Source organism: Lycorma delicatula, chromosome 12 (genome assembly GCF_047948215.1).
Source record: "Lycorma delicatula isolate Av1 chromosome 12, ASM4794821v1, whole genome shotgun sequence".
NCBI lineage: Eukaryota > Metazoa > Arthropoda > Insecta > Hemiptera > Fulgoridae > Lycorma > Lycorma delicatula.
Genome location: NC_134466.1, coordinates 14,067,752 through 14,080,980, shown reverse-complemented (window position 1 = coordinate 14,080,980; position 13,229 = coordinate 14,067,752). Strand labels below are relative to the sequence as shown.

Genomic DNA, 13,229 nt, shown 5'->3' with positions numbered 1-13,229 from the left:
TAACCCAGTATATTTTTTAATAAAATCGAACACTATACGAGGTGTGATAAAAAAATACGGTGAATGAATTTTTATAGCGGCAACTGCCGACGCTACATCCATATCCTGTAATTTGTCCAATAGCGTGATCAGCTGAGACACGCAGGGACAAGTTGTAACACGTTCGAGCTTGCCAGTCAGCTGCCAGAGCCGCTAGAGTGAGGTTGTGTTTATCGTGTCTGTCGCGAAACATGGATTTTGAACAATGCATTAACATTAAGTTTTGTTTTAAGTCGCAAAAGAGTGCCAAAGAAGCTCACGAAATGTTAGAATCGGTGTACGGCGATAACTTTGAAGACTGAGTACAAGTGGTATGACCGATTTAAAAACGAAAATGATTCAGTTGAAGACGAGCAGCGTGCGGGACGTCCAGTAACCTCAAAAACAGTTGAAAATATGCAAAAAGTGGAAACAATGGTTCGTTCAAACAGGCGAATGACTATTCGAGAGCTATCGGAAGACCTTAACATCTCGTACGGATCCGTTCAAAGCGAAACGAAGTACGAAGAAAGCGACCAGAAAAATGGACCGATGGCTTCCTTCTTCACCACGACAACGCGCCGTGTCACACCTCGCTTCTCATTCGCGAGTTTTTGGCCGAAAAAAGTGTTCCTGTCTGTCCACATCCGCCATACTCACCGGATTTAGCACCATGCGACTTTTGGCTCTTCCCAAAAATTAAAACTGTGCTTAAAGGAAAACGTTTTGACACCATTGCTGACATTGAGAGGGCCACAACCGAGCAGCTGAGAGCCCTTCCGAAATACGCCCTCCAGAAATGCCTCCAGTCATGGAGTCAACGTTGGGATAAGTCCATTGCTAGCCAAGGACAGTACTTTGAAGGAGATTAAATCGAATTCCATGTAACCTTATTACTTTTTTTAATAAAGAATTATTCACCGTATATGCAGAATGTTTCTAAAATGGTGGGCTGTCTATACCTTTCTCGAATTCTACTTGTAAAACTAAACGAATATCATTCGGAAAAATGGCAAGTTCTCCTTCGTTCTACCCCTGTTCGCGATTTCATTATTTTTATATAATAACTTATATCTCAAGTTCAGATAGATGAATCGCATTAATATTTGGTAAGGATCTTGGTAATAAAGTTTTAAAATTAGTAAAAAATCAGTACTTTAACACCTTCACAAATTATAAAATGGCGGCCATGTTTATTTTTCAATCAGTTATATCACCATAAATATTAGTTAGCTAAAATATTATGTCTTTTATTTTGAAAAAAATTAAATTTTATTTTTTTTAAATCGGTTAACAAATAGACGAGTTATGGGAGAAAATTTATATTGTAATTTTGTGTCATGATTATTAGATCGCCTATTACTGTCAGCAAATTATTACTTAATCTGATGCTAATTTACAATACTAGAATTAACAATAAATAAAAACAATTAATATTTCATCGAATTGAACGTCAAGTGCAGGACATGAAAAAATACATAATTACAACATCAATTTTCTGCCATAACTCGGCTGTGTGTTAACCGATTTAATAAAATAAAATGATATTTTGTTCAAAATAAAAGGCTTAATAGTAAAAACATGCATTTTAAAACATTATTATCAAGACGCTTAACAAATGTTAATGTGATTTGGCTATCCTAACTTGAATACTTTTTTATAAAAAATCTAGCGGACCCGACATTATTCTGTAATAAATGCACACACATAAATATAAGTAACTTAATTAAGTTAAAATTAGCAGGAATGTGTTTTAAATTTCATTAAAATGACTATTAGTATGATATTATCAGTTTGTGATTGTTGTGTTATTGTAATGGGTTTATTGATTAATTAATATTTATTTTCACTAAATATTGTAATGTCGATGAAAATTGAATTAAAAATTCGAAACGTCGTAAAATTAATAAATTTTCATCCACATTACTACTAATTTTCACTTAACATCATTCTAAAAAAAGTACCTCCTACATATTTTTTTTTTATTTAATAATTTTGATGTTTCATAACCATTTAACAGCTTAATTAATCAATTAATAAAAAATTAAAGCACTGTAAAAATGCAACGTAGTTAAAATTTTTATCATTTTTCTCATTCTTTACTTTAGCATCTATTTTACCAAATTTTAGATAATTGTAAATTAAAAATAATTTTAGAAAACTTTTTATAAAATTAATCGGCTAAAACATTATAAATTCAATTTTTTAAATATACTTTAAACTATATTATAAGTAACTTATATTTTAATTTTATAAATGTTATAATTTATTTTACAAACTTAAATTTTTATTTTCAAAGAGCCGTTCAATACTTCATAAGATGCATAGAATCAAATGAGAACTGACAATTTAAACTTGTAGGTTAAGTTGATTCTTATTGAATGCACGTGTATACATCATTAAAATTCATGAAAAATCATGTAAAATACTCACTTCAATACTTGCACCTTACAAATTTGCATTTTTTAATTAAACATTAAAACGTTGTTTCAATAAATAATAATATAGTATAATATTCTCAATAAGCGCGCAATTCTAGCAGACTCGGCAATGCTTTGCTATTGCTAGATCTGAGTATACATACAGATTAAATGACAACAATTGGAAGTTTCGTAAAACCTTAAAAAACTGAACATTAGCAATTTAACAAAATTTAACCTTTCACTTTATAAAAGTCAGAATGTAAATAAATCCAAATGGCAAAACAATAGCACTACCTATCGGATTTATTCACACCACTCTCTAATCACAGTATTCGGTGGAAAATAATTTTTTAACGAAAAGTCTTGTGGCTGCAAAATCATTACAATTAATACTGAACAATAAGAAACTTAACAAAACATTACGCCGGAACCTTATAAAATTTCACCTTTAACTTTATAAAATTCAGAATGTAAATAAATCCAATTGTCGGAACAGCACTACTTATCGGATTTAATTCAAACTATTCTTTAAATACGAATTTTAATGTAAGAACAACACTAAGCTACGACGCAAGTAATTGATATGCGAAAAAGCAACAAAATAAAAAATATTCCTAGCATCCGATCGCAGCATCAACTACCGGTTTTGACTGATAAACCAAAAATTTAAAAAAAACTTCTAAAACGCGATCGCAGCTCTGCCTACCGGACCCAATTGTGAACCTTAATCATCCCAAGATCAACAACACATAAATAAATTAAAAAAACATTTTCACTTCAATACTATACCTTACAAATTTGCACAATGTATATTTTTTAATTACACTTTAAAACGTTATTTCAATAAATAATAATATAATATAATGTTTCTCAATACGCGCACAATTCTAAACGCGATCGCAGTGCTGCCTACTTGTTACTTAATCAGTTGTGATTTTGTTTGCATTGACAACGGTCATACGGGCTCTTTGTGATTGGTCGTTGTGTTTGACAGCGGCCATCTGGCATTGATCTGATTGGTTTTCCGTTGTTTACGTTTTCATCTGATTTATTAGCCTCTTATTTATTAAAAAACTGTTTTCTCGCAATTTTTTGTAACATAATAATAACACAAAATTACGAAATATTTTTCTCAATTTGATTGCAGCACCAACTGTCGGGACAAACTAAAATTAAAAGAGAATATTATTGAATATTCGATACTGCGATGGTAGTACAGTCTGCCTGATCCAAAGTAAAACATTCGAAAATCAACAACTACTTAAATAAAAAATTAATTAAAAAAACATTTTCCAGTGGACCAAATTGTGAATCTAAATCATTCTCGAATCCCCTTGAACATACACACAAAATTTCATCAAAATCAGTCCAGCCGTTTAGGAGTAGTTCACTTTCATACACACGTACACGAGAAATATATATATATATAAAGATAACAAAATGGCGAACAGGAGGAAAACAAAGGAGAAATTGGCATTTTTCCTAAGGATATTTTTTGTTTAGTTTTACAAGTAGTATCCGAAAAGGTATAACCAGCCAACCATTTTAGAAACATTCTCTCTCTATCTTTGTGTGTGTGTGTGTGTGTGTGTGTGTGTGTGTGTCTGTGTGTGTGCGCGTGCATATATATATATATATCCCAATCGAAAATAAAATGTAACTAATACCTGTTTTATGGCATTCTTTCAACTAGAGCTTACCGAGGGAACATTTTTTTTTTCTGTAACTTTTTTTAGTTTTAATTTGACAAGTGAGCGGTAGGGACACGTAAGCGGGTGCTATTCGGCACCCAGCTTAACCGCTCACGCAAGATAGGAGCTCACTAGGAGCATTAGGAATAACGAGGTGGCAAATCTGTTTTAAGGCACAGTAGCCGTTTTTTGGCACGGAACATTTGGTCTATGCTCTAGGGCGACCGAATGGGGTGGTGGCGGGAGAGATGCCAGCTAACCAAATTACCGAGGGAATGGAAAATGATAATGGTCCTGAAACCGGATAAGCCTCCCCATGAGTAGTTTCATACACACCAATAAATCTTGATAGCTACTTTGAAGGAAGAGGGTGTTATTCCTGACCATCAATTCGGCTTCAGATGCGGTCATTCATCAATCGAACAAACATACAGGATTATCAACGTCATCAAGTGCCTAGAAGAGAAGATGAATTGCTCTGCTGTTTTTTAGATATCCAGCAGGCCTACGATAAGATCTGGCTTCCTGGCCTATAGATTGAAAAGGAGCCTTCCTTAACCGTATTACTTTATCCTACCCAGTTATCTGGACGGACGTTTTCCCCAGATAAAGTACAATCATGATTTGTTAGTATTCTTTGATACTTGGCCGGGTGTTCGTAAGGACTCAATTCTGGGGCCGGTTCTACACTCGATCTTCACATTTCGGTTCTTGCGGACTTCCCGACTCCTGAAGACAAAACAGTTGCATTATTTGCGGAAGACACGTCAATCCTGACGTAATCTCTACTAAACTACAAACTGTATTGGATTGGATTAATCCGGCTCAACACATGTTACGTTTGCGATGAGGAAGTGACTACCCGATAGTTTAAATGATGGCGTATCATCCCGAACGCTAATAGCGTGCAATACCTGGGGCTGCATCTGGATCGCCGTCTGACATGGAGGAGTCATGTCAGCGAGAAAAGAACGCAGTTTAATACTGTATTAAGTTTAGTGAGATGTACTGGTATCTAGGCAGGTGGTCGTAACCATCATTATCTAACGAGCAACTGCTGTACTCAACAGTCCTGAAACCAATTTTTTTCTTGTTTACCCTTCGGGAATCACCGTAAGGATTTACTTCACAGGATGAATGAGGATATGTATGAGTGTAAGTGAAGTGTAGTCTTGTACAGTCTCAGGTCGACCATTTCTGAGATATTGGATAATTGAAAACCAACCACCAAAGAACACCGGTATCCTCGATCTAGCATTCAAATCCGTCCTGAAACCGATTTCGACCTACGAAATCCAACTGTGGGGTACGAAAAGCGAACGTAACATTGAAGTCGTACAGCGATTCCAGAACAAACTATGAAGAATAAAAGAGAAGTGGTTTGCGAAAATCACGTTAGGCGCCTTAAAGCGACTGCATATATTAGATCTGTAAGTTATTCGAGATTTAAGGTAAATCCGCTACCGTAGGGTGTTCGTCAAAATTCTTCATTTCAATTCGCCACTTACTTTTGGTGATTCTTTAATTTGTTTCACTGTTTCTTTCTTTGATTAGTTATGTTATTGATAAGGCTATTTTTTGGTGTTTTCTTTGTTTTTTATCTTCTGAACTTTGGACTTTGATCAATGTTCTTTAAATTCATCTTTTATATACTTATTTATAAGTATAAAAATCCGCAACCCCCCCCCCCCCTGGAGCCGGATACACAACTAAACATAAACTCAGCTCCAAGGAGTGCCATAGCCTCTAACTACCTCGTTGGGAACAAATTACCCGCCAGATAGCCGGGCTCGGTATTTATGCCTTGCCACTAATGGGGAACCTCCGAAAGGATCCCCCACCTGGACAAAGTCTTAATTTCCCCCAACGGTACTGTTGAGTCCCCACCCAATCATCGTAAACTCGAGATCGAGGCCTCCCACTCTCTCCCGGATGGGCTGTTCCTCAGAGATACCATGATGTTCCTACGAAGAAGCAGTTCCAGATGCCGACATAGCATGACCTTCGGGCGCATGACCATGTGATTTGCAGGATAAGCACTTATTTATGTTTAGTATTTAATTACGTATACTTAATAAAATACGTATACTTAATTACGTATACTTAATAAAATACGCATTCATATGAATTCATAGAATTTTTTTTTTGTATTCAAATTTACTTTGGTTAACTAAATCAGAACCGATTGTAAATTAAACACTGCAATAAATATATATACATGTATATAGTAATTATTGCTTTCAGATATTTGGAGTAAACTGAATTTAAAAAAAAAAAAACATTATACAAATATATAAATTCGTACTGTCTACTTAAAGTAATTTAAGTAAATAATAATAATAATAGTAAAATAGTAATAACAGTAGTAGTAGTAAATAAAATCTATTAAGTAAAGCAATTTTCAACATCCATTGCAAATTTCTTAAACAGTAATATCGTTTCCTACCAGTGGAAACTGAAATGTTTTAATCAACAGCAATATAAATAGTACCTGACAAAACCGACTCAATGTTATTATATTAAAAATTATATGGATGATGCCGAGTTTTCATATTCTGTGTGAAATAACATGATCTTTAGATTGTTTTATTTTTGAAAATATAACTTTTTCTGTCTACAGCTAGTCCAAAGACAAAAAACTGTTTGTCCGTTGCATAAGTTGTAAGGATAAAAGAAATAAGGTTTATAATTCAGCCGTACACCTTCACTCGTTGAAAATTCAAACGATGAATAAGAATTGTTTTAATTAAAATGAAAAGAACATACAATTTTATTTCACTAATAACTTGTGATATTAATAGATCAATATATTTAAATTAAAAAAAGGAAATGAAGTCGGATTCGAACCGATGTGTCTTCCCCTTGTAAGATCCAAATATTTCATTAATTAAAATTTTCTTTGGGTATGACTCTGGAACCAACGAAAATAAGTACCACATGATACTTCGTTGAAAATTTCTCAATGAGGGCTTATTACTCCAGTTAAGAAAAAGTCCAAAATCAAAATATTTGAACTTTTTGGACACTTTTGGTCCAGTCGATTGCAATCAAAAGGAGAGGTGCACAACTGCATGATACAACAGTGCTAAATCCAAAATTTCAACATCCAATTGTTTTTGAGTTATGCGAGATACATACGTACGTAACGACGTCATGCCAAAACTAGTCAAAATAGATTCAGGGATGGTCAAAATGGATATTTGCGTTGAAATCTGAAAACCGAAATTTTTCGCTATCACAATACTTCCTTTAGTTCTCACAAAGAAGTAAATATAATAATAATAACAATTTTTTATACTAGTTAATTAAATAATTGATCATGTACCTTGGAAATATTATATGCTGGTGAAATTTGTAGAATAAACAGCTGATAAAATACTACTAATTTGAAAGAGATAATCAATTTGTCAAATAAAAGATAAATTTTTAGTTTCATAAAAGTATAGTGCGCAAAAAAATTACTAGCGTTACAAAACTGTTTAACTGTCATTAAATTGAGAAAAGTAATACCAAAAGATTGTACTATATTCCAACTGTTCAACACAGAATACCATCTTTTATTGAAATTTTAAATTCCCACGCAATATAATCGGTCTCTCTTTTTTAATATGGCAAAGATTATCGCCATAACTACTAGCAATTTATATCAGAAATATTTCGTTGCATATCATACACTTAATGAAATGATAGCCGTGTAACAATGATTTTTTTTATCGATCATTTGATTTCACCAACACTGTTTGGTATAATATATCTGAAAGAAATTATTAAATGCTGCCTGAATGAGAAAAGAGAAATAAAAATTCTTGATGAATTAAATGGAACTTGCGAAAGGCAGGGTATGAGGATAAACTAAAAGAAACCGAGATGTATGGTATTAGGTGAAAAAGAGAAGATAATTGAGATTAAGACAGGAAATGAAGTTTTAGAGCAGGTGAAGAAATTTCAGTAGGGACATTTATAACTGATGACCTGATTTGCAGGGTTGAAATTAAAACAAGAAGTAAACAAGCATTTAATAAGCAGGGGAGACTGACTGCACTATGTGAAAAGTTAAACTTACCGTTAAGGAAGCGATTAATGAAATGTTTCATCTGGACTGTGATGCAATATGTATCTGAAACGTGGACGATGAAAAAAGCAGACAGAAAACGAATCGAGACTTTTGAGATGCGGGTGTAGCACAGAATGGTATGTCAGATGGCAAGAACATGTAACAAATGAAGTATTATCGAGAATCGGAGAGAACAGGAAAATGCTGAACGTGATTGAATGTAGGAAAATGAATCGGTTAGGACAGTGTTTATCAGACTTTTCCGAACCGCGGCGTCCTTTTTCAATTAAAAATTTTCGATGGCGCCCTACCCTAAGTAAAAGTATGACTACTCGTACGTAAGAGATAAAAATAAATAAAACTCGTGTACCTTCATTATTTTTTAAAAATTATTAACATTAAATTAATAATTATAAATGGCTTGGTTCAATTAATTATGAAGCTTTTACAATATTTCACGGCGCTCCTGTGAAGAGGCCGCACAGTTTGGGAATCACTGGTGAAGCTATTTATTAGTGGATGCGATAGAAGAATTGGTGAACGGAAGGAAGAAATTTCAAACAGATGGGATTATGGGAAAGGGAAAATATGCTGATATAAAGAAGTTAGCAAAGGATACAACAAGATGGAGAGCAACAACCGTGACAGGGCCTGCCCGAACGACAGAATAATTTGAATGAATATAATCTCTACTGACTGTTACCGCGTTAAGAACTCAAACATTTTTTAACACAAGATTATTTTACAGTACAATTATTTAAAAAAAATTAATAAATACATTTTTTTGTAATGATCCTCATACTTTTGGCTAATATTAAAATTTCAAAAACTTATGAATAGTCGTAAATATAAAAAATATCTGATGTGGACACCAATGACTTTCTTGTACGCCTAATCAATTAAATACACAAATGTTTATAAAATGGAAATTAAGAAAAAAAGGAGATGAAGTCTGATTCCAACCGATTTGCCGTCCTCTTATAAGATCCAAATTGTTTTTATTAATTAAAATTTCATTTCGCTATAACTCTGGAACCGATGAAAATAAGTACCGCTTATGATATATCGTTGAAAAGCTCACAATGAGGGCTTAAGATTACAGTTAAGATCAAAATTCTTTTGGATTTTGGTCTTTTTAGGAGACTTGGTCCAGTCGATTACAATCAAAAGGGGAAGTGCATTACTAGGTGTTAAAACAGTCCTAAATCCAAAATTTCAACATTCAACGCCTAATCGTTTTTCAGTTATGCGAGATACATACGTACAGATGCCACGCCGAACCTAGTCAAATTGGTTTCAGGGATGGTCAAAATGGATATTTCCGTTTTAAATCTGAAAACCGAATTTTTTCGCTATCACAATACTTCCTTTACTTCGTACAAAGAAGTAAAAATAAAAAAAATAAAATGGTAAAATAAGAATCTGCATTTTACAAAATGCAGTTAAATTATTTTTAAATCTTTATATATAAAAGTGTTAAGTTCGTTTGTGTACGCTTCAAAAACTCAAAATGTTCTGCACCGATTGAGCTCAAATTTTAGCAGGATATATAACCCGCATCAAAGATTGGTTTTATCTATTTTTCGCATCAGTCACATATCTGCGACCGCGAGAAAACAGTTGTTTTAACAGTCAGCTGTTTACCAGTGACCGCGCCATCTGCCGGAAGCTAGAGGAATACTCGCCATATTAGCTAACGACAACCGCAGTCACATGTGAAACAATACCTATTCCCAATTACATTGTTTATTAACAAAAAAAAAAAAAAACGTATACACTTGCATCTGATTCAGATTATTATACAATCTGAATTAAAAATTCACTTTAATCGAGGTACTTTTGTGTGATCGTGTCGTGATTGAGCTCCGCCTTTCACCAAACTCTGAATTTATTAGAAAACGACCAACAGTGGGATATATGTATTAATGAGGCAACACTGCACATCCAAACCAAATTCGCGCATTATTCGCAATTATATTGACCGATTGCTTCCCTTCATCTCCCACAGTGTTATGGGAAAGATATCGATCGCATATGGCTGAGGATATTTTGCATAGAGTACGCCTAGAAAATACCAATATGACCGTGGAATTTACAAAAGGCATTTACAACGAAGCATTGATAAATATTGAAGACAAGTGCTTAGCTATTGCAAATAAAGTTCTTAGTCGATTGCAAATGCCAGCACCCACCCGAGCTGCGATTGCTTCATTTGATGTGGATTTACGCCGTGAACAGAGTTACAACATCGGTGATCTTCAGTCATATGTCCGATCAAACATTCCCAAATTAACGCGTGAACAGAAAGGCATTTATGATCGCATAATGCAAATGATAAATGACGGAGTTGGGGGACCTTCTTCTTGGATGCGCCAGGAGGAACTGGGAAAACATTCCTCATTAGATTGATTCTAGCAACAGTTCGATAAAAAAATGACAATTATCCTGTTGCGGAATATTAATCAGCCAAAACTCTGCCAACGCGACTTGCAGTTAAGAAATTGATGAATAACGTAGTGGAAGCAACGATTTTAACAGGGCCTTTCAAAGGTGAAAATGTCCTAATTCCTCGAATACCCATGATCCCGACCGATACACCATTTTAATTTAAAAGATTGCAATTCCCAATTCGATTGGCATTTGCAATCACAATCGATAAAGCTCAAGGTCAATCTTTAGAATTGTGTGGTTTAGATTTAGATGCGGATTGCGTCTCACATGGGCAACTGTATGTTGCGTGTTCCCGAGTCGGCAAACCAGATAGCCTTTATATCTACGCAGACAGTGGAAAAACAAAAAAAAATATTGTATATCCACAAGTATTGCAAAATTAAACTTCTATGAAACGTATGCTTTGTTTTGTTTCTCATTTCTCATCCATGCAAACACAATGTGCCACAGCGAAGCGTGGCGGTTAGAGCTAGTATTTATTATAAAATAATTATGCGTGATATCAGTTTTTTTTTTTTTAATTTAGATATGCTATGAAAAAAAAATTAATTAATATGATATTAAAATTCGCGTTCTGTTAAAAAAAAAAAACACTCAGTAATTAATTCATAAACAAACATAAACCATCTGCTTTTAAATAATAAATAATTGCGCCTCTTACCACAACTATAACTCAAAATTAACTTTCATTTATTTACAGTACACTATGATTTTTTAATATGAACAAAACAAAAAAAAGAACAGAAAGTAGTTAATTTAATAGATTATTACATCCTACACTAAACACATAAAGTCAGGTGCTATATTCGATATTATATAAAATGTATTATATAAAAACACCACTACGTTAATAAATTATTAATAAAAACAAAACAAAGAATACAAAAAAAAGGATTCTAACTAATGCAAAATGTAATAGACAGTAGACAATATTACATACCACTAGTAGCGAACCGGGTAATCTGTTTCGCGCTCACGTTTAAAAGTGGCGAGGGGTTGTACGGATACGTTACAGCGATATCGTGAGTTGCCAGTTGAATTGGCGTTAGAAAGGTCGGTCGGGAAAAAAGAAACGGTTATCTGTTATAAGATGTAAGGTAACGTGGAAGAAGGAGAGTGGTTTGGTTAGAATACCGGTACGGAACACGGGTTAAGATAGAAAAGTGGACGAAAGGTGGTCGATGTAAGAGGTAAGAGACGGTGCGAAAGGGCAAGGAGGGAATTATCGGAGGGAGATTGTACGGAGTAGAATTGTGGTGGAGAAGGGTAGAAATCGAATGAGAGGGGTGGTACGGCTTAGAATCACGAAATAACATCGCAGTTACATCAATATCTGTTTCTAGTATTCAGTAATGAATCCTACCACACCGTTCTCCGTTTCTAATCGGCAGATCTATCCGGGTGCAACACTGCTACGTGTCTCGGCAAAATAATTATTTTGTTTCTTTTTATGAAATCAATTACTACCTGAAAACAACTATAAACTATTATCATAAGTTTTAGCCGCTTTGAGAAATATATTAAGAATAACGACGCCGTATATATAACATATATTTACAGAAAAACTTTCAAATTTTTATATTTTCGAAAAATAATTGCTTTTCTTAAACGAAATATATTTATTTTATACCTGCTACAAATAAATACGTTTTAGTTTAGAGATAATAATATCATCAACACGAGACCATCGTGGTTTTGATAAAATATTTACATGTATATACATATATAAATATATATTAGGTTCAATTTTCTTAACATCTGGCACCGTCGGTATTATACAATTTTTATAAAGCATCTACTTACCAACAATTGTGAGTATTGACTATTCAAGCGCTTCGGATTATTCCTTCATCATCAGGGATTACCGATTAATTATGAATTTTATAGTTGTGCATATAAATTTTTATAAACGGGAATTAAAATTAAAATAAAATTATTATGTTCATAACTGTTGACTGGTCAACAGTTAAAATAAGTCAACGTTAAAAGATCGTTGGATTAAAAATCTATTACGTAAAAACAGAAATTTTGGCCACTGACCTTCTCTGCACAAATAAAATCAAAATTAACGGGAATGAAACTAGACTTGTTCAGCAGTCTAAATATTTAGGGGAAACCATCGACTATAAATTAAAAGAAAGATCCACGGCAAAACAGAATTTCCAAAATTATAAAAGCACAAGGTTTAACCTGGCAGACCTACTATAAGAATGCCCTTCAATACGCTCTAAAATTCGCTACTACAAAACAGTCGTCTCGCAGAGGCACTGTACCCCTGTGAAACTATTTTTCAAAATAAAATGAAACTAAAACCGACCCGCTAATAAAAACAGAAATCAGGATCATTAGAACCTGGTTAGATAAATACTACCAGAAGAATAGTGTCAGGCGAATTCCCAGTAACGAAATCGTATACAAAGAAATCGATCCGATGAAGAAGAAAAGGATTTCTCATTTTTTCCACATTTTAAGAATGCCTGAAGACCGAATTTTGAAACAACTGGTTCTCAGAAATTTTGAAAAGAAGACTAGGGGAAAATACGTTAGAAATATTAAGAAGGTTCTCGAAGAAATTAGACTGAAGATCGACAA

General features: G+C 33.7%; 1 long non-coding RNA gene across 1 annotated transcript in view; it reads right to left on the bottom strand.

The window, feature by feature from the left end:
- The window catches only part of LOC142333279 (uncharacterized), a 770,509-nt gene that overhangs the window by 665,376 nt on the left and 91,904 nt on the right, over window positions 1-13,229 (bottom strand). The gene's annotated exons all lie outside the window — the stretch shown is intronic.